The following is a 22,678-nucleotide window of genomic DNA, read 5'->3' as shown; positions in this document are numbered from 1 at the left end:
GTGGGGGCTCGCTGTGATGCAAGTAGCCAACGCAATCAAAGATCTGCTGATATCAAGGGTAGTGACCCTGGGAAATGTGCAGGTCATAGTGGATGGCTTTGCTGCAATAGGATTCCCTAACTGTGGTGGGGCCATAGACGGAACCCATATCCCTATCTTGGCACCGGAGCACCAAGCTGGCGAGTACATAAACCGCAAGGGGTACTTTTCAATAGTGCTGCAAGCACTGGTGAATCACAAGGGACATTTCACCAACATCAACGTGGGATGGCTGGGAAAGGTACATGACGCTCGCATCTTCAGGAACTCTGGTCTGTTTCAAAAGCTGCAGGAAGGGCCTTTCTTCCCAGACCAGAAAATAACCGTTGGGGATGTTGAAATGCCTATAGTTATCCTTGGGGACCCAGCCTACCCCTTGATGCCATGGCTCATGAAGCCATACACAGGCAGCCTGGACAATAGTCAGGAGCTGTTCAACTACAGACTGAGCAAGTGCAGAATGGTAGTAGAATGTGCATTTGGACGTTTAAAAGCGCGCTGGCACAGTTTACTGACTCGGTTAGACCTCAGTAAAACCAATATTCCCACTGTTATTACTGCTTGCTGTGCACTCCACAATATCTGTGAGAGTAAGGGGGAAGATGTTTATGGTGGGGTGGGAGGTTGAGGCAAATCGCCTGGCTGCTGGTTACACACAGCCAGACACCAGGGCGGTTAGAAGAGCACAGGAGGGCGCACTGTACATCAGAGAAGCTTTGAAACCCAGTTTCATGACTGGCCAGGCTACAGTGTGAAAGTTCTTTGTTTCTCCTTGATGGAAACCCCCCACCTTGGTTCACTCTACTTCCCTGTAAGCTAACCATTCTTTCCTCCTCTCATTGATCACCACTTGCAGAAGCAATAAAGTCATTGTTGCTTCACATTCATGCATTCTTTATTAATTCATCACACAAATAGGGGGATAACTACCAAGGTAGCCCAAGAGGGGTGGTGGAGGAGAGAAGCACCAGGCCACACAGCACTTTAAAAGTTTAAAACTTTAGGACTTATTGAATGCCAGCCTTCTGTTGCTTGGGCAATCCTCTGAGGTGGAGGCTGGGTGGCCGGAGGCCCCCCCACCGTGTTCTTGGGGGTCTGGGTGAGGCGGCTATGGAACTTGGGGAGGAGGGCGGTTGGTTACATAGGGGCTGTAGTGGCGGTCTTTGCTCCTGCTGCCTTTCCTGCAGCTCAATCATACGCTGGAGCATATTAGTTTGATCCTCCAGCAGCCTCAGCATCGAACCCTGCCTCTTCTCATCACACTGCCGCCACCTTTCAGCTTCAGCCCACCACCTCTCCTCCTGGTCATTTTGTGCTTCCTGCATTCTGACATTGTCTGCCTCCATGCATTCGTCTGTGCTCTGTCAGTGTTGGAGGACAGCATGAGCTCAGAGAACATTTCATCGTGAGTGCGTTTTTTTCTGCCTTCTAATCTTCGCTAGCCTCTGGGAAGGAGAAGATCCTGTGATCCTTGAAACACATGCAGCTGGTGGAGAAAAAAAAAAAAAAAGGGACAGTGGTATTTAAAAAGACACATTTTATAGAACAATGAGTATACTCTTTCACGGTAAACCTTGCTGTTAACATTACATACATAGCACATGTGCTTTCGTTCCAAGGTCGCATTTTGCCTCCCCCCAGCGCGTGGCTAGCCCCTCCACCCTCCCCGTGGCTAACAGCTTGGACATTTCTGTTCAGCCACAGGCAAACAGCCCAGCAGGAACGGGCACCTCTGAATGTCCCCTTAAGAAAAGCATCCTGTTTCCACCAGGTGACCGTGAATGGTATCACTCTCCTGAGGATAACTCAGAGAGATAAAGAACGGATGTTGTTTGAACGCCAGCAAACATACACTGCAATGCTTTGTTCTACAATGATTCCAGAGTACGTGCTACTGGCCTGGAGTGGTAAAGTATCCTACCATAGTGGACGGAATAAGGCTGCCCTCCCCAGAAACCTTTTGCAAAGGCTTTGAGAGTATATCCAGGAGAGCCCTATGAATGCCAGGCAAATTAAATCATTAAACATGCTTGCTTTTAAACCATGTATAGTATTTTAAAAAGGTACACTCACCAGAGGCCCCTTCTCTGCCTGGCAGGTCTGGGAGGCAGCCTTGGGTGGGTTCGGGGGGTACTGGCTCCAGGTCCAGTGTGAGAAACAGTTCCTGGCTGTCGGGAAAACCGGTTTCTCCGCTTGCTTGCTGTGAGCCATCTTCCTCATCCCCAAAACCTGCTTCCGTGTTGCGTCCATCTCCATTGAAGTAGTCAAACAACACGGCTGGGATAGTGGTGGCTGAACCCCCTAAAATGGCATGCAGCTCATCATAGAAGCGGCATGTTTGGGGCTCTGACCTGGAGCGGCCGTTCGCCTCTCTGGTTTTCTGGTAGGCTTGCCTCAGCTCCTTAAGTTTCATGTGGCACTGCTTCAGGTTCCTGTCACGGCTTCTGTCCTTCATGCCCTGGGAGATTTTGATAAATGTTTTGGCATTTCGAAAACTGGAACATAGTTCTGATAGCACGGATTCCTCTCCCCATACAGTGATCAGATCCCATACCTCCTGTTCGGTCCATGCTGGAGCTCTTTTGCGATTCTGGGACTCCATTATGGTCACCTCTGCTGATGAGCTCTGCATGGTCATCTGCAGCTTGCCACACTGGCCAAACAGGAAATTGAAATTCAAAAGTTCGTGGGCCTTTTCCTGTCTACCTGGCCAGTGCATTTGAGTTGAGAGTGCTGTCCAGAGCGGTCACAATGGAGCACTCTGGGATAGCTCCCAGAGGCCAATACCATCTAATTGTGTCCACAGTACCCCAAATTCGACCCAGCAAGGCCGATTTCAGCGCTAATCCCCTTGTCGGGAGTGGAGTAAGGAAATCAATTTTAAGAGCCCTTTAAGTCGAAAAAAAGGGCTTCGTCGTGTTGACGGGTGCAGGGTTAAATCGTTTTAACGCTGCTAAATTCTACCTCAACTCCTAGTATAGACCAGGGCTAAGACAGAGAGACATGAGCCCTCATTCAGCAAAGCACATCAATCAAGTCCCTGAGCCCCACCGAAGTCAATGGGAGTTCGGCACCTGTTCTAAGGGGTTTGCTGAATAGAAATGGACTTTTTAATTGGGGCTGGGGGCTTGATCTAGAGCTCACTGAAGTTCACACGAGTCTGTCCATTGATGAGCTTTGTATCAAGCCCATATTGCCAACAACAACATTTATAGTCAGATCTCATTTTGCAACTAACATAAAACTTGTTTTTTTCCCCCTCCATTTTCATTTCAAACAAGACCACCACTATCTATATTAACCACGAGCAGTTCTGACCATAAAAGAGATGCTTTAACAGAAAAGTTCATTGGTCCCTCTTGCTTGATGCCTAACCAGAGGCGCAATGCTAAGAGCAAAAATTGGAAGAAAAAGTCATAGTAAAAGTGTAAATCACAGCAGATCTGCTTTTGATCTCAGTTACACCCATGTGAAACTGAGATCCAAATCTGGTCCTTCAATTTGTAACAACCAGGCTACTTTAATAACCCCAACTTTTGTCTACAAACAAAGTCTATTTTTGCTATTATGGAAGGAGAGCCTTGTGACTAGTGTGGATCAGCAACAGGGGGAGTTGCAATCTATCCACAGCGCTATAGAAAAGTCCTGTGTAAACTTAGGCAACCTCTCTGGTTCCTCAATTTTCCCATTCATAAAATGAGAATAGTAACATTTACCCATCTAATGGAATGTCATGAAGCCAAGTCATTAATATTTACAAAGTATATTACATATACCACCCAGGGCTTAGCAAACTAATAGAAGACACAGCCCCTGCCTCAGAATGCCTGTTGGCAATGGACCCAATCCCGCTACCCTTCTACCTGGGAGCAACCATATTCTCACCAGCAGTCCCACTAACGCCCGGGATTAACAATAAGCATGAGTTGGTGCTAAAGGAAACATAAAACAAAACAAATCACAATGGTTTGGGGCTGGGGGGGGGGGGAGGAGGAAGAAGTGTCTTACAGCAATACATTTCAGAGGTTGTTTGTTTGGTCTGGCTGCATCAGGACATTTCCATTTGGGTTTGAATACACAGAGTTAGATTACCTACAGCTCAGCATGAGTTCCTTGGATTTAAAGCGCCACCCTGCATAAATGCAAATTGTCTTTATTTGAGAGGGCTAGATACTAGCCATGTCTGCCCAAGGGGTGGATGGCTACAATACCAGTGCCTATGCATATTCCACTTGCCTTCAGCAAACTAAATGTTGAAAAATTCATTTTATAATATTAGTCAAAGACCAGCCTATGATCAATAGAGCACTGCTTTAATCAGCATCTTTAATCCCTTATTAATTAATATGCAGATCTTCCACCCCATAGGAATTCTCAGTGGATGGTAAAAATGGAACAAAATCCTTCACCATCCCATATAACCTTGTATAGTCTCACGGCTAGTTTTACTAACATGACAAGAAAGTATCATCGCATGTGCCTGCATAAAAGGTGTGGATCTGCTGTACTGGCGGTATGCGTGATAGATAAGATCACTTTCCTGACACCCATGTTATGCCACTAACAGTCTAGTGTCCTCCAGCAATTGGCTATGCCCCTAGTGCAACATATAAACCACCCATGCACCAATTTCAGGATCCTATGGATGCAGTTCATATTCCTGTTCCCATCAGCCACCCTGTTGTCTGTGTTTGTATTATGTTAGGTTATTTGTGTTCACTGAGTGCCCACCAGTCTGCTTTTCAGTGTCCTCACAGGGATATCCTAAAGATGAGAAAGGCTAGTTCCACCACCAACTCCATCCCCTCAGAGCAGGAGGCAGCCCCACCGTCCCCTGACAAATCACACATCAGATTATAAGTGGAATCGATGCTTGATCTAAACCAAAAGGCCAAAGCAACCGAATAATGAGCTCCCACTCTTTGGGCTCAATTCCCCATCATCTGCACTTTGTTCAGTCATTTACACCAGCAATAGCATTTTACCTCCGCTTTGCATTCCTATTAGGTAACGGTGAATCAGCCTCCACACATAGCAAGTCTTTTGCTGCAGCTTTTTCTGCTGTTACCATCGTATCTACTCACCCATCCACAAAACCCCTCCAAGTGTCAGAGGTCAAGAATGTGGTGAAGGCCGGACCCATTTCAACTAGATAAGGGTGATGTTTGCATTTATGCAGCACCTCTCATCTAGGTCTCACCATGCTTTGCAGCTATTAAAGCATTTGATCTTGCAACACCCCTGTAAGGTGAGTGAGATGCATTATCCCCATTTTATGGATGGGGATGTGGACACACAAAGGCTAGGACTTGCCCAGGGTCACCCAGCAAGCCTGGAGTGAAGCCAGGAAGAAAGTCAAGCTCACCCAGTCCCCAGGCCTGTACATTAGCCACAGGACCATCACCTTCCCTCTTCAGCTGGGACAAAAACCCAGCCCTGGTGTTAATATCGCCCAAGCATTGTTCCTTGAAGGCTTAGCAGGCTAGAGACAGGCTAGTGCTTAACTCATTGTGAGCCAGTGTGGCTCAGGTCAGAAAAGAACTACCAAACCGTGGCCTCTTGTCCTGCCCACCTCTGCTCCCTGTGTGTTCTCATCTGTATGTGCTTGGTTTATAGACAAAAGAGACTGTTCTCCTGTTTACCCAGCAAATCAGTAAGATGTGGACTAGCAACCTCTATGCTATTCTGCCTACCACATCCTCCAGCAATGCAGCAGCTAGCACTCTTGTTCCAGAATCTTTCCTGCTAGGCATGCTTATCTTGCATTGCCTAACATGTGCAGGGTGCTTTGTAGACACACATCCCTGCTCCAAATACCTTGCAGTCCCTTGGTCTGTCTATACTGCAATTGCAGCGTTTGCTCACAGTTCAAGGCTCCAAAGGGACCCCAGCCCAGCCTCAGGGCAGGGGGCTAGGAGCACTTCCATGACCCCAGCCCACACCCCCAGTCCTGACTCCTGCACCCCCCTCCACAGTCCCCTGCCCTCCCTGACTCTTGTACCCCCCCACATCCCCCCTGCACCCCTTGCACCAAATGGGAGCTGCCCCAGGTAAGCACTCCACACCCCAAACTCCTGTCCTAACCATGAGTCCCCTCCCTCACCCCAACTCCTGGCCAGACCCTGCACCCCAAACCCCAGCCTGCTCCTGCACCCTGATTCCCTCCCAGACCCTGCACCTCCAGCCACACCCTAAGCCCTGGCCAGATCCTGAACCCCAACTTTTTTTTTTTTACATTTTTTTTTTATAAAGCGCTCTTATCCAAAGCGCTTTACTGTAGTTAGCTAATGGTACAAACAACATTTGGAAAGATCATTATGTGTCCGTCAAGACCCTCAGCAAGTTTCAAGTGGTCTGTGGAAAAGTAAGTTAGACTGCAAGAACAATCAAGGTACCTCACTTTATTTTCCATTTACTTGCTATTACTTATAGGAGGAGGAGGAAGGAAAAAAAGAATGAAAAATGGGGGTGGGGGGAAGATGAGAGAGAATGTTCTTTTTCTTGGCTGGGTCCCAAGGAGGGCCCCCAGGAGGGCCCCCAAAAATGAAGCTGAGCACAGGGCCCCACTAACTCTAAATCCGCCACTGGGGCTGACCCCTCCCCCACAGCTCCCCACGCCACTCCCTGAGCTCCACATGCCGTTGCCAGGACAGGGGCTGACCCCTCCCTCACCTCAGCTCTCTGCACCACTGCCAGGGGCTGGGGCTGACCCCTAACCCCCACCCCAAGCTCTATTCTACCTGTGGCTGGGGCTGATCCCCCCCCCCCCCCCCAAGCCCAGCTGCCTGACACCTTATGTTGCCACCCCCCCTCCACACACACACACATTCTTCCATGCCCTGCTAGGGGGGCGCACTGGACTTTTTTGGTAAATTGGCATTTGTTCATTTGCTCTTGCCAACTGATCAGTTGGCAAGAGCAAATGGGATAAATGCCTGTTTTTGTCAGAAGTGTCAGGATGGTCAGGACTGAGCTTAAAAAGGGAACTGTCCTGGCCAAACGGGGATGTATGATCATCCCATCTCCAGACAAGTGGGTCCTGAGGGAGTCTGTCCAGGGCGGGGCCAGACCCTGACCTGGCTAATCGTGCCACTCCTGGAAGGCTGGAGTGATTCCCCACCCTGGGGACTGCACCAGCCCCGGCCACGCTGCCAGCTCAGCCTGGTAGACACAATCACCTTCCAGCTGGGCCGGTGAGTGTGGCCAGGGGGCAGGGTGTGAGGGAGTGGGTCTCTGGGAGGTGTGTGAGGGGTGGCTGGCCAGTGCGGGTCTGAGTGGGGTTCTATGTAGTTGTGGTGGTGGGCTGTGGGGAAGTGCATTGGGCAGTAGTGGTGTGGCTGTGTGCGTGTGGGGGTTGCTGGGCAGGGGTAGTGGTGTGCAGGCTGCTGTGCATTTGCGGTGGAGGGTCTGTGTGGGGGGCTACCGGCATAGCAGTTCTGGGGGACACTGGGCATAGGGAGTTGGGGGCTATGTGGCACGGCATGGGCCCACCCGCGAGGGGAAGGGGCACACTGGCAGCACAGGGCTGGGCTGGCCAGTGTGTGTCTGGCAACTGCCGGTTTGTATACAGTGCCCTTGCACTAGGCTGGGTGGAGTGGGGCCAGCCCCATCATGCTATGCCCCATTGCCCCTGGCTGGCCCTTTGCTCTGGAGACCGACCTCCCGACGTCATGCTCCTTTGCCCCCATAGGGGCCTAAAAATATGTTTGGTGCTGGGCCCACAAAAGGTTAATCCAGCCCTGTTCTCAACATGGGGATGTGAGCATGTTTGGGGGAGGGGGGCCCTGTGGCCACCCTTTGTCTGAGTCATTGAGAGGGGCGGGGCAGGAGACTCCTGAAATTTGTTTCCAGAGACAGCCAGGAGGCACGGTATGGAAAAGGTTGAGATCCATTGACAAGACAGATGGAGGGTGGGGAAGGAAGCAACATACACTCAAAGGCTTGATCCTGCAATGGGCTCTGAGCAAGCAGATCTCCCCACCCAGACAGCTCCCCGTAGAAGTCAGTAAGGCTCCATGTCAGCACAGGGGTCTGCCCTTGCAGAGTTCATTGCAGGATTGGGGCCAAAGCGATTGCAGCAATGTGGTTCCAACAGGATGTGTGCCCGAGCATTTTTTGGGGGCATCCTTCCCCTCTTTGTCTTCAGCTGTCCTGAAGGCTGCGTCCTGAACTACCGATCGCTCTGTGAACTGGGTTTCCACATTGTGGGTATTTATCTTCGCAGATTCCCTCCTGCATTTCCCCCCCTTGGCCCATTCATTCACAACCTAGTTCCACCTCATCCATTGACTCATTCCATCACAGTTCACTAGCTTTCACCTCTACCTTACTCTCTCAGAGCCTAATCCACTCTCATGGCAGCCACCTCAAAAGGACCAGGCCAAACCATGTGGGACCAGAGTCCAGCAGCACCATGCATGAGCTGGGGATGGGAAGCGAGGCCAGGCCAGGGACCGACCTGGCCCCCTCACCTGCAGCCAGGCCAAGGACCCACCTGCTGCCACTCCCTCTTGTTCTAGTCAAGGCTTTCAAGGCCCATGCCCCTCTCTGAGCAAAGCCAGTGTGCTGCTCTGCTGTCAATGGAGTGACCTTTTCAGACTTGGGGCACCTGCCTCAGAAGTCCTGGGCTGCAATTCTGCCTCCTTAGTGGAAGAGATGGGCCATTGTGGCACTTGCCCTGCAGGTTTCGTCCCTTGAAGAAGTCTAAGGGCTTGGCTACACTTGCAGATGTAGAGCGCTGGGAGTTAAACCAGCCTTCAGAGACTGCAGCAGGGAAAACACTGCAGTGCGTTTACATTGTCAGCTGCAAGCGCAGTGGCATGGCCACATTAGCAGCTCTTGCAATGCCACAGAGGTATTGTGGTAGCTATCCCGGCGTTCAAGTGGCTGCAGAGAGCTTTTCAAATGGGGGAGGGGGGCGAAGAGGTAGAGTGTGTTGTGTATATGTGGGGGAGAGAGTGTGTGTTTTGGGGGGCAGAGAGTGTGTCAGCATGCTGTCTTGTAAGTTCAGACAGCAGCAGACCCCCCGCCCTCTGTAACAGTGCCAGCATTACACAGTAATGGTTTGCTTTGTCCCGGAGCAGATAAGCATGCCGGCTGTCAGAAACAGAGCTCTGAAAGGGGATATCCGCGTGCCTGCGGCAGAGTTCAAAACAACAACAAGAGTGGCCACTTGACTTCAGGGATTATGGGACATTTCTGAAGGCCAATCACAGCACAGTAATGCAACACGTCGTCCACACTGACACCCGGGCATTTCAGCCGGGGCGCAGCAAGCTTTATGCTTCTTGTGGATGTGGATTACCAGGAGCGCTCCAGCTACAGAGTCCAGGCGCTCTAAGTGCCTTGCCAGTGTGGATACCTCAGGAGTTAAGGCACCCGGGGCTGATTTAATGTGCTCTAACTTGCAAGTGTAGCCAAGCCCTTAGAGCAACTTTAGTGGCCAGGAGAGTCACAGGACAATACAGTTCTGGCCCTGACCAGCTTTTGTAATGTCCTGTGTGCAGATGAATAGTGCCCTGGGCCGAGTTCCAAAATCCTGTTGGAGGATGGGAAGATTTGGCAGTTGAGTGGGTGAGGACCACTTTCTTAGGCCCTACCCCTGCATGCCAATAGTCATCCCACTGACCCTCCCTGTGCTCCAGGGGTGTAGCGGCTCTCTTATGGCTGCCTGTCAGCAGGGACCCTAGAAGTGCTGGTCCCTGTGTGACCACACATCTGGACATGGAGCTAGGTCCAGTCCTGTGCTGTTAACGCCATAGCCAGCGTGCAAACTCCTCCCCTCCAACAGCACTCTCAATGCATCTTGCTTCCGACTTGCAGACTCCAGCCGTTCCAGGCCCAGTCCTTTCGTGAACAGGCTGGGTTAGTCAAATCATCCACACAGCCCTAGATACAGCTGGGAGACCAGCCCTGTGCCAGCAGAGCCCTGCAAACCCCCTTTGGTCAGAAGGGAGTAGTGGAAAGAGGACGGTGACCAGCCATTCGGTGATGGCTCCTCACTGTACCCATGGTGCTGAATCCAGCCAAACTATGAACATCCCACGAACAGAGGGCAATAATCCTGCAAATTTTGGGCAACAATCCTAGGCAGGCTTGGCAAGTCATGCCAGTTGGCTGAAGCCAAGTGGAATTACTACTTATACCCCCATTTAAATTTGAGAAATGCACTATTCAGACAGCTTTGCCACACTCCACAGCTGTTACAATAAAGGAAACATCACACAAAGGCAGCACAAGAGCTGTCATGAGCAAGGGGCATTAACCAGCAATACGTGGGCCACAGCAGCTGGTTGCAAGCCATGGAAGAGGATGGCGGTTGGGCATAGTTTTAAGGAGGAAGTGATGCTGAAGGAACTGAGCAGGTGGGGATGGTACTCGAAATTGATGAGTATTGACATAGTGGTTTAGAGGCCCCCCAACTGGAGATCAGGCCCCCACTGCGCTAAGAACTGTACATGCACATAGCAAGAGAGAGTCCCCTGTCCTCAACAGCTTGCAAACAAGAGATAAAGGAGGTCAGATCCCCACTTGGAAAACCAAGGTGGAGAGAAGCAAAAGGCCAGATTCCCATGTGAGATCAACTAAATCTGCCCCAAGTATCACAGTGGGAGCTGCTGGGTTCTGAACACTTGAAATCCTGGCCTCAAAGGACATCCCCAAGGTCACACATGCAGTCTGTGGGAAAGCCAGAAACTGAATCCAGAGCTTCTGAGTCCCAGTCCAGCGCCAAACCACATGGCCATCTTTCCTCTCAGGAGTAACAATGAGAGGTCATTTTTCCAATTCCTCAGTGTAGACTAGAGCCCCCATCTTTATTCAGGCTAGCCTCCCGTTGACTTAAACCAGACTGGGGATCGCAGAGGTTGCGCCTGTTGTCTGTTTTCAGCTCACGTATTTTCCTTCGTTGCAGATTGTCACTAATAAGAATATTAGATAAGCTCAAGTCGACGTCACCCAACCCCCTCCATTTCTGCACTGGTGAACTCCACCCCAGCACACGTACCACAGTTCCAGGCTCACTCACCGATGCATTTGCTAATTCAATGAAATGTCTGCCTGCTAAATTAGCCCAGTCGCTGTCTTTCCAGAATCATCTAACTGGCTTAATTGGGGGGCGGGGGGAAAACCAGCATTGGGGCTGCCTTTTCGAAACAGATTACAGGGCAAACAGGACATGGACAACATCTCACTGATCCAGCAATACTTAGCCCATGAGACGGTCATCTCTGGGCTGACACTACAGCGGGGTTACTGGGTCTGCTGACCCAGCTGCTAAGAAAGAATTAGCCTGAGTTGGAGCATGGAGTTTGGTGGGTTAACACACTCATGCAAGTAGAAGGTGGACCAAGATGAATGTGGTGCTTATGAAAGTAAGAAATCCACACTACTGGCTAGGTTCCCACACACACACACACGCGCGCGCCTTGGCAAGCTTTACAACCAAATATTCCCGCCCTGCTAAATTGGCCTATGGCAATAGTTGTGCAATACATTCATTGCAGGCTAGGCTGAGACCCCTCACACTCATTGCATTTTTGACCTCATGCACATTTGACAATATGGGCCAAACTCATTCCTGCGGTAACTCTCTGGATTAATTTAGTCTTCTGTGTCTAGAAATGAAAGATGAGCACATTAATCCAAGGAATCAGAGCCAGTCAGTCAGTCCACCTCCCTGCCAATGAAGAATTGCCCTATCGCGAAGAAATAATAACTAGGGAAGTGGCAATAAGCTACTTTAAAAAAATTCCACCAACCTTTATTGCTGCCATATCACACTGCAAACTCATGCCCAATTTGTTGTTCACTTCCACCCCTAGAGCCAGAATTGTCAAGGCCACTCAGCATGTTGGAAACCGATCTTCTTTGAAATCCTGGCCTTAAGTGTCACATGGGAGTTGCAGTGTGCTGAGCACTCTGGAAAAATCAGATCCCCTGAGCTCTTCTGAAAGTTGGACCATCATATCTTTCAGTATCACAGATTGGCAGGTTTACCCCTCCCACTGAGGGCATGTGTTTCCAATTATTTTCCCATGATCCATCAGCATGCAGTTTTCCAAGCTGAATCTGTTTCAATTATTTTTGGTCTGCAATCCTTCTACGTTCCTTTTCACCATTTCTCTCTCCTCGGTGGTATCTGCAGTTCCTCCCAACTGAAGATCATCTATTAGTTAGCAAGCCCTGGCCCCTGATCTGACATACCAATTTCAGGCCAATTTTAATAGATTTTTAGAAAGGATGCAGTGCACACACTAGCAATGCCAGTAAAATATTGCTTCACTTCAAGTTTTAGTCATACATTTCCAGATATTGCTTTGCCTTTTCATATTTCTGAAATGCTCTCTTGCCTATATCACTTACATTTTATTATACACACACCCCCAGCTGGCATCCAGGCTTTTTTTTTTTTTTTTTTGCGCGCAGAATCAATCTTTGCATGCAACTTAAAACTTGTCCTCAATAAAAATAAATCATGTTTTTTGTGAACAGTTTGCGCTCCATAGAGATTTTAAGGATCTTACACTATTGAGGTTTCCAATACCATGTCTATCCCTTTGGTTAACTAGGGGTTTTTTGTTCTATGAGAGCATTGGGTGTTGCTGTGTTGGGGTAACCCAAGGAGCCTACGAGCCTGCTTGTAAACAAGACTAAAGATGAAATACCCAGAAAAAACCCTTAATTTAGAAAAGACAAATTTGGGATAGTTGTCTTTGAACTGAGCTTCTCAGTCCAGCTAGTACATCTTGGTCATTTCACCCCCAGCCACCATGAGTGCAGAAAGCCATTCTGCTATCAAGGGACCCAATCCTGCAATTGGAGCCGCTTGCGTGGACCTCTGGGGATGAGGTCAGCATACTGGCAGTTCAGGCTGTGTGTGCACGTGACCCAGGAATATGCAAGACATTTAGAAAACATACTATAGCAACATTTAAAATTTATAAAGACAGCAAACATTCTAGGACAATCAGCTAAATTCATCTGCAATGTCTCTATAGACAATAGCAGAGATCTTGATGAATGTGGGGCAAGTTATTCCAAGATATGCAAGCAGTGGATTTCCATGTACTTTCCTTATTTATATTTTGAAAGCTGTCTGACTGATCACTGGCTGATTTTGCCTAGCATCCATCATTTTATGTTTTTTGATGGGGTTGAGTGAGGTTGGTTGGGAGAGGATAAGATGCTATTTATTTTGATCTTGTTTCAAGGAGTCCCAGAGCTTTGTCTAGACACCCCTTTTTGCTGGAGCATAAAACTAAATAAATAAGGAATATTTGGGGTCCGAGATACTGTTGCATTACTCCAGATTTCACCAGTGTAACTACTGAAGTCAATAGATTTATTCTGGTGTAAAAACCAGAATACTACAAAAGTGACTCAGGGCCTGTATTGGGAGCTTGGTACCATACAACATTCACTAGATGAGATCCCTTCCATGCTGTAATCATTACACAATTGTTTAACTGAGTCTGGTTAAACATAAGACAGCCTACAAAAAATAGGAAGCATGGGCTAGGTTTCAACAGAACTCCCCCAATTTACATCTGCTGAGGATCTGAATCTCTATCTTCCAATCTGATTCGATAACTCTACTCCACAATAAAGCTGATTGGTGCATGTCACAGCTTCACTTTATTCTCTTTCCCAGCTTGTCCTCCCCACTCCACCTGTCCTCCCCCCCCTCCCTGCAAAGCTCTTGCAGCATGACCAAGAGACAGGGAACAGAGGATGGCCTCCAGCCCAGAATTTCAGCTGCCAGACTTCAGGAAGCTTGCATTAGCCCAGCCAATCAGATACTTAAAGTTTTGCTAGAGCTCATGGAAGATAGTTCAGAGAATCAGGCTCCTGCACGTGCTCGGTGCAGGCTGGGATAAAGGAGAATCTCCGTTCAGAAGCACTTGCAGTTTTTTGTCAAGATAGCAGAACTCAAGGCTAAGTTCTAGCTGTGATCCGCATGGGCTTACAACATGACATGGCCCACTAAGCATCCTCTCCCCTCCAGCTCTCAGCACACGCTCTCATTGCCACTCCTTTTCCTCCCAGCCACACACTGTAGCATGAGGAAATTCATCATCCCACCTGGACATGAACTTCCCTCCTCAAAATTTTTTTATCCTCTCACTGACCTCCACTGCCCCTCAGGGGGCTAGTTCCTTCTGCAGCTCCTGGCTCTTTAGCAGGGGACTGTGCATACATAGCTGTGCACCTAGAGCTTGACCCTGCAAGCAGAAAATCATCTTCAAGCCCCACTGAAGGTAGTGGTCACTGAGGACACTCTGCATCTTGCTTGCAGAGTCAGGCCACTAAATAGTATCCCAGCCCTGCTCAGCCCGGTATGGAGAATCATTACTACAGGCATTGAGTGCTCAGGGGTGTGGTCTGCGCAAGACTAGGCTGGACACATAAAAAAGAAAAAATACCCATGCATGTTAGCAACTGTAATAGCCCTCTGCAAAATGTTTCCCCTATGCTTTTAGTTATACGAGCAAGGCCACTTGACACTTAGCAAAAACTGGGGGAGGCAAGGCCATTAGAATATCCCAAAAATCAATGATAGGTTGATCCCAGTGACTTTGAGACACACATCAACAGCAAATAACGGAATAGCTCCTCCTCACTAAATCAACGGAATTGCGCTGCTGTACCAGAGCACAATTCGGCCCAATATGTCTGATTAGAAATAGATAGTCAGCTCCACCCCCACAAAAGTTAGCCCAACTCCTATGAACAATTCAGTGTTATCTGTGGTAAAATGTGCAATACCAGCCAGTCTCATGTTAGATCCATGGTGCATTTCCATCATCTCCTTACTAAGCCCACACCATGCCCCCTAAGTAATACCATATCCCAGATCAGTACTCCAGTCCGCTCTGATCTCATGCAATGATCTCTTGCTACTGGCTGTAATTTACTATACATAATGAGAAAGAAGGCCCTCTATTTTGAAACATAAATCCTGCTCACACAAGTGCAGATCCCGAGTGATTCAATTGACTGGAATTATTCCCTTGACCTTTTACCAGTGGGACTGAGATCAGAAGCCGGACCAAGGTGTTTGGCAGGGCAGACTATCTGCAATACTCTGGCCTGCTGACGTGACACACTTTTGTGTGAAGAAAGAAAGAGGAAACGGGGGGAGGGGGAAATCACAGAAGCAGCATGGGAAAAAACAAAACAAAACAAAACTTTGTTTTCATATTCCAGCAGGATATGAACAAGGCGAAGATAGGCTTTTGCAAGGAAAGTGAAGTTTGAAATTATTCATCCTTTGTGGCCATTGTGTGCTGTGGCCCCCTTGGATTTCACAAGCTAAGCAGGGTTGGGCTGGGTCAGTACTTGGATGGGAGAGCTACCAGAAACATTGGGCATCTGCCTTAGTACCGATCCAAAGTGGTGGCAAGGACAATTGGGCTGCTGAAGGTCATGTCTTTCATATCAGATATAAGCTGAAGGACCAGCAAACTGTGGTCCTCAAAAACCCCAACACTTCATAACAGTTTGTCCAACAAACCCTGCAGCATTCTGGACTCATACATTTGCATTCTGCCTACCTGCACTAAACTCCCGCTACAGCAAACAAGTTACTATTCACCTCCTGCCACAAAGTGTTAGGTAATGCTGTTGTGTGCAGTCACGTTCCCTCCCAGAAGTGACTGCATTTCAACAATGTATAAAACGGGATCTGCCCTGTAAAGTGCTACTGAGCGCTGGGAAACACAGTTCTAGAAAGTCCATAAAAAAAAACAAACAAACAACTATTTGCCTATATAGTACCTTCCTGGAAATCATTAGCAAGGACTATGTGATGAGATCTAGTGGTCTGAGCAAGTGAATGTGCGGTAGGGACTCCTGCATTATAAATCACAGCTCTCAGACCGGTTTCAGAGTAGCAGCCGTGTTAGTCTGTATTCGCAAAGAAAAAAGGAGTACTTGAGGCACCTTAGAGACTAACAAATTGGGCGAGTGACATTAGTCGCTCTGCATTGGTTCCTATGTCACAAAATGGCTATCCCTCCCATGGTAATTAAGGTTATTAAAAGACTGAGGCAGGTACTATGCATCATGACAAATCTGTTGCCACCCTAGCAGGTTGGCATTTGCCATGGTGCTGCACCCCACCACCTAGACTTCAGGATGACAGTGGGAATAGGGCTCCGATTCTCTTGCACTAGAGTCCCAGGCCCCTACAGCTTGAGCTAAATGAGAATCTCCATTAAACTGTCAGCAGGTACTATGACATGGGGGAGGAGTTCAGAGTCCATCCAGCTGAGGGCACTGCTACTCCTGCTAGAATTGCAACGTTTCTAATCAGCTCCCTTCTCCTCACCTTCATAGGGTTACTGGAGGCCAAGCTGAGCAAGTGACAATCTTTCTAACCTTCTTCTTTTGCTTATAATAGCGTGCAGAGCTGGCTCATTGGGCCTTCTCAGAAGGCTTGAGCAGTAGGTTGGGTCATTGTTAAAGGCCCTACCATGATTTTACACCCAAACACAGCTGACCTCCTCTGACAGCCATCTCATGTGTCAGTTCTTACCTTTAGGAGTCCAGCCCATCCTTTGCTGCCCCGTCGTAATGGTCTTCCCCACCCCACCCCCGAATGGATCGTTGCTGTCAGCAAACAGAAATGAGATTCTGCAGAGGCCCACATGGGCTTGCTGGCTGTCAGCTAAGAGTCATGGCAGGCATTTAGAAAAGCTGGTAGTTTCCTCTGCCCTTAGTCTGACCTCCTGGATACCATCAACACCATGCAGCCTTCCCCCTCCCCCCACAGCAAACCCAACAACCAAAACAAAACTGAAGTATTACAGCCCATAGGAAACTAGACTGTTATGTGCCACAGGCAGAGAACAGAAGAAACTGAGATGCATCAGTACTCAAGGCCCCTGCTATGGCAGCTTCGTGATCCCTAGTAGCCTTTCTACAGCTCTTTTCATCAGAAGAGCTCAAAGTGCTTTATTTAAAAAAAAAAAAAAAAAAAAAAAAAAAAAAGGAAAGCATTGTAATCTTCAGATGGGGAAAACTGAGGCAGAAAGCGGGGTGGTGACTCAGTCACCCAGCCTGTCCCCCAGGTCCCAGTCTGGTGTTCTGGCCACAAGACAAAGCAGTTGAGACATGAGTCATAAATTCACCTTTTAAAAATACTTCCAAAAAGTCAGGTACAAACAAGGTAGTGAGTGTGAGCCCCACAGCTGGAACTGCAGCTGGGCACGGGGAGGGGAACTAAACTTGAATTGTCCCTTTAAGTGACAGAACCCAGAGGTCTGTTATTTTATACAGACATCCCAGCTTTCAGCTCCAAGCAGATACTGTACAGCATCTCAGGGGGTCTTGCTAGGACAGGACCGTGCCAGGTCCAGGAACTGCTCAAGGCCCAGGAACTCTTGGCCTCAGTGGCAGCCCTATGGAATTTCACCGGCTACTTATGTGCATATAAAAACAAAAATTCTTTAGTCAGTTCTGATTTTGCCATCTTTCCATTTCACTGAAGGTCCCCCTGCTCCTGTGTTACAAGACAAGGACACTAGTAGTTCCTAATCTCTCCCCTCTAGCCCATTTGCTGTTTTGTACACTTGAATCACGTCCCCTCTTATTCATCTCTTTAAGATAAGCCACCCCACTCTTCTCAGCATCTTTCCATGTGGGTTTCACCATGTCCTGTGCCAGTCATCAGGAGTTATTTTACTGCGGTCACACCCAGGAACCCCAGTCATGGGCCAGAACCCCACTGTGTGTTTCACACTGCAGAAAACACAGAACAAATGGATGGTTGCTGCTTGAAGGAGCTTACAGTCTAAGCTGCGGTCTCCTGAACCCCCCCCCCCTCCATATCTGCAACATCCTTTGAGATGGGGTGACCAGAACGGAGGATGGCATTCCAGACTATGGTGGCCCGCCGATCTATAGAGCAGTATTACACCATTTTGCATATTCTCCTCCCTTTCATTCCTCTGGCAGCCTAACATTTGGTTCAACCTCTGCTTGTCTGCACAATTGGCCCCTGAAGAACAGTCAATTTAAGTGTTGATAATTAAGCCCGTATCCTAGCACGGGCAGCTGGGCTCCACTTGTGCTGCAGGAGGCTAGTGGGATGGGACTCAAACCCCTCGCCCCCTGCTCATATTTTACAACGTTAGGTGCTGTCCAAGTTATTGTCATAAGACATCCTGGCCATTCAATCTATAGTCCTCCCTTGTAGATATCAACCATCTCCAGCTGGTCTTCAGTGTAGCTATTACAAGGTAAAGTTCTACTGAAAGAGTGTCGGGGAAAGATACCAGATTCCCAGTCACAGCTATCCACACCTGTTTTCCTCTCCATCAGGAGGCATGTTTTCTGCTGGGCTGAGCGCACCTGACACCCATCATGATCTGAGGCTGTGATGACTAGGGAGCACCACGGAAGCACCAACAGCAGCAGGAGCTAATGGAACACCCTGGGAGCAGGTGTGGAGCTGGCTGTCAAGAGGCTGCTTTATGTAACCCTGCTACCATGTATTGCTCTGGCATTCTCAAGGAGGGATCCATATGACAGGGAGTGGGAGGCAATTCGCACGTGCAAGCCTTTCAGGTATGGTGACAAGCAGGCACCACTGTATTTGGTGAGCTGCTGTGTAGAGACAAGGGGCAGCATCTGCCCAGCTCAAGTCTTGCTGCCACGGCCACTGCTGTGATCAGATGAGTGCCTTAGGGTTACGTATCAGTGGGCTCCTGGCACAGCAGAGCACACTGGCTGCAGACAGGGTAGGAGTTAGCAGAAAGGGCTTTGGCTGCATCATACCAGGCTGGGCCTAAATACGAGAGCAGCTAGCAGGTGGGTGTTTTTCTTTCAAATACATGGTACAGTCCCCTCCCCGGGATGACTTCCCCTCCCCATCCAAAGGCAGACAGGGCACTGCTGTGAAGAAGCTCACAACCACAAGAGCCTTACCTGCAGGCTGCAGCTGCTAACACTTCACACCAGCATCTGGTATAGGGATGATTCGTGCTTGCGGTCTGCCTGACTGTGGCAAGGCAACACTACAGGGAATCTACCACCCTAGCTAGCAAACACAGAAAGCTTACTAACCCCAGAGCTCCAGCCGGCATTGATGGAGTTCGTGAGATAGGAGCTGTGGTAGAAGCAGGAGGATGCAGCTTTCAGAGAGCTCCTGGAGGAGGAGTCCCAGCCACCACTTTTATAAGGAAACTCATGCTAGAAGGTGTAATTGAGTCCTTACCTCTACAGCATTAAATCACAAGTCCATGCCTCAGTTTCCTCTCTGCCTGATGGTGGTATGCAGTCTCCCACTGTGAGTGGGAGATTTGGGTTCAGCCTTCCAACCAAACTTCTCAAGGGGTCTTCCCCTTTCCAGGGATCAGCAAAGTCCAAGTCAGACAGTCATCCTCCAGCCTCTCTCAGGCTTAACAGCACAGGGCTGCCCTCCTCAGAGTGCACCATCCCTCTGCCATCTCCTGCCTACAGCCTTCTAGTTACCCCATTAACACAGGGGTGTCACTTCTCAGGCATCTGATCCCCATCAACTTCACTAATCATCATCCACTCTCCACAGATTCAATCAAGAGCCCTTCTGCCCTCACCCGGCCAGAGCTCCTTACCCTGACACAGCTGGTGTGAAGAGGAGAGTTCTTCCTCCCGCCATGGAAGACCCCAGCCTCAGGTCCCAAGCAAGGGCTAGTAACATCACTGGACCACTAGCCCTTAACACTGCTTTACTACCTTCCACCTTTGCTTCTTGCTTGGCCCCTCCCTGGCCTCCAGGCAGGTTTTTTCCCACCGTTCCCTTTCCAGGCCCAATACTTCAATAGATCTCTTATCAGAAAGCTCCTCTCTAGACCACCTCAACTCCTTTCCCATGTGGAGTAACATGGCTTATATACAGCCTATCAGTCACATGGGCCCTCTCCTGGTCACGTGTTTAGAAACTACTCTTCCCAGGTTTCAGAGTAGCAGCCGTGTTAGTCTGTATTCGCAAAAAGAAAAGGAGTACTTGTGGCACCTTAGAGAATTTAAAATTTATTAAAGCATAAGCTTTCGTGAGCTACAGCTCACTTCCCAGCCATCCCACCTGGGAAACTACATCTCCCAGAATTCCTCTCCCTTAAAGTGCCAAGGTTCAATAAAAGGCAGGCTCGTGGTACATGCTCTTAAGAGAGTCAGATGCTCTTGTTACAGAAGCCTTAGCTGGCACTAGCAGGAAACAAATGAAACAAGTGAAACAAATAGAAGTGATGCTACCGCTGACACGCTGAATGAATAATTTGTATTGAATAATTTATTCAATACATTCAGTCTCCTTTTTTGCTCCAGGAATCCCCATCCGCGGATCACGCTACCCTCAAATATAGTCTGTTCATAATTTTCGTATGTATTTTTCTGCAAATGCTTTACACTCTGGATTGCTTACAAATCATTCGCTGCAGTTATGCTTCGATGGTAAACCTTTTTGGGACAGGGACTGTCTATTTCATTGTGTGACTGGGGCCTCTGCAACTAAGGTAATACAAAATAATAATAATCACTCAACAGGGGATATTCACTATTTAAGCTGTGATTGGTTAGAAGAGTCACAAAGCACAGTTTTCTATTCCTGGATTGGAGGAGCCAACAACAATCAGGTGCAAATACTTGCAACATATAAAAGGAAAGTTTGGGGTTTTTACTAACACTTGTGAACACAAAATTGAAATGGACTTTCCATGGCCTTCAGGCTGGTAAAACATTCTTGTTCAAAAGTGCATGGAAACTTAACACAAAAAGCGTGTGCTCCTTTGACAGCTTTGGACCAATATTCCTGGATTCATTTTGTTTCACCGCTATTTCTTCAGCTCTCCGTAGCTCCCGCCTGCAGTAGTTAGAGAAGGCAGGTTACACCCAGGAAAGGCAGAGCATGGGTAACAATGATTAAGAGAAAGATGATAGCATCAAAGCTGATGTTGTGTTGCATTTGAGAATTATGGAAAACTCCTCTGCTGAGTCCAGCAGCTACAACAGTTCAACACTCAAACTGGAGAACATCTCAGGCTGGCCTTTGTTGCTGCCTTTCAGAACACAGCGAACACCTGCCAGCTGCCTCCTCCCCCACCTCTCTACCACATCTGCCACCGGCTTCCCGTAGATACTACTCCTCCTTCCAGCTGTCAGGGAGAGGAATCTATGTAAACAGAGGGCATGCATGACTAGAAACCTGCTTCCACACCCTCCCACCATCCTCCTCAATTAAATACACTTTGCGTTGATCTATGTAAACACAAAGCTCATGCTGAGCTGGGGGATCTGTGCTGAAAGGTGCTGGGAGACTTTCCTTGGGCAGCGGATTTGACTTACCCCTCACTGAGCAGAGAGAGCTGCCAGACGGCATCCAGACATCCTGAATCCAGCGTCTGGCAGGATATTTATCACTTACCCTGCTTAACTTAATCTTTATAGCTGCATGACTCCCTGCCTTCATAGCTCTTACCTGCCTGCCCTTTGTATCTACCTCTCTCTCTCCAGCTCTTCGTCCACCTCTATCCTTCCCTCTTCTCTCCATCTCATTATCTTTTTACACCTTGCTCCCTTTCATTTCCCCAGTCTCTCCTGTCTCTCTGGTTCATGTGATCTCACTAGGTCATGCAAGCAGCCTGACCTTAAGGGAACATTGTGACCCCCCATCTGAAAAATGTCACTGCTGTTGTTACACGTGGCCCCTGAGATCACTGGCACGGGACGACATTGCAGAAAAACAACAGCGTTCCTCAATTGGTTTGTCCAATGTCCAGCCCATTGTGAATAGGCCAGGTAACTGTTCTGCTAGGGGGGAGGTCAGCTGGATTGCCCCCCCACACCCTGCTCTGAGGGCAGAGCCTCCACTCTTCCTCCCAGACCCTGCAACAGAAGATTTACCAGCAAGGACAGCACCAAAGCTGAAACTGAGGAGACACAGGCAGGAGTGCGGAGAGCGAGAAAGGGGAACTGAGACTGTTTGAGGGATTGCTGCGCTGAGGACCCTGCTGATCACAGGAGGGCAGTGGACAAATCCTCACACAAACCCTGCTGTCTACTGAAAGTTTAAGCCACAGTGTTTATCCAGGGCTCGTGGCCTGAGGTTTCCAGGACAAGCGCTATGACTTCTGGTCCAGGACCACACCAGACCTGCCAACTGGTGCTACAACTGCCATCCAAAGGGTACATAGGGACAGACCGTCAGGGGCTGTAGCTGGTAGCCTAGGGCGATGCTCAGACTGGTCCAGGCCATCTCTGGACTTGATCAGGGTTGTGCAGCTTTTGCTGCTGGAGGAACAAAAGGCTAGGTCTCCAAGTGAAATGAAGGGAAGGGGATGGTGCAGCATTACTTGCAGGTCTGAACATGTGGCGCAAGGAGTGCATCTGGGACCCCAGCGACTGAGCTCACGCAGGCATCGCCTCTGAACTAGCACAACGCCACTTCGCTGAGCCTCGTCAATATTTGATGCTCTCCTCTGTTTTCCGAGCAGAGAGAGCTGCTGGTTTTATTCCGGCAGGCAGCATTGACAGGTAGAGGGCATGGAGTTAGTTAAAGGTAGGAGAGGCGGAGGGAAGGAAAAGGCAGAGAAGAAGAAAAGGCATGAATAAGTGATGGCCTGTCCCAAGAGAGGATTCAGGGCAGGGAGCCAAAGCT

At 48.8% G+C, this 22,678-nt stretch overlaps 1 protein-coding gene across 1 annotated transcript in view; it reads right to left on the bottom strand.

Annotated features, from left to right (window-relative positions):
- FAM163A (family with sequence similarity 163 member A) overlaps window positions 1-22,678 on the bottom strand; it is a 73,462-nt gene that overhangs the window by 28,007 nt on the left and 22,777 nt on the right. The window lies entirely within an intron of this gene.

The sequence above is a fragment of the Dermochelys coriacea genome, chromosome 8 (assembly GCF_009764565.3).
Source record: "Dermochelys coriacea isolate rDerCor1 chromosome 8, rDerCor1.pri.v4, whole genome shotgun sequence".
NCBI lineage: Eukaryota > Metazoa > Chordata > Testudines > Dermochelyidae > Dermochelys > Dermochelys coriacea.
Note: the sequence above shows the minus strand (reverse complement) of the source record. Positions and strands in the feature narration are given on the sequence as shown.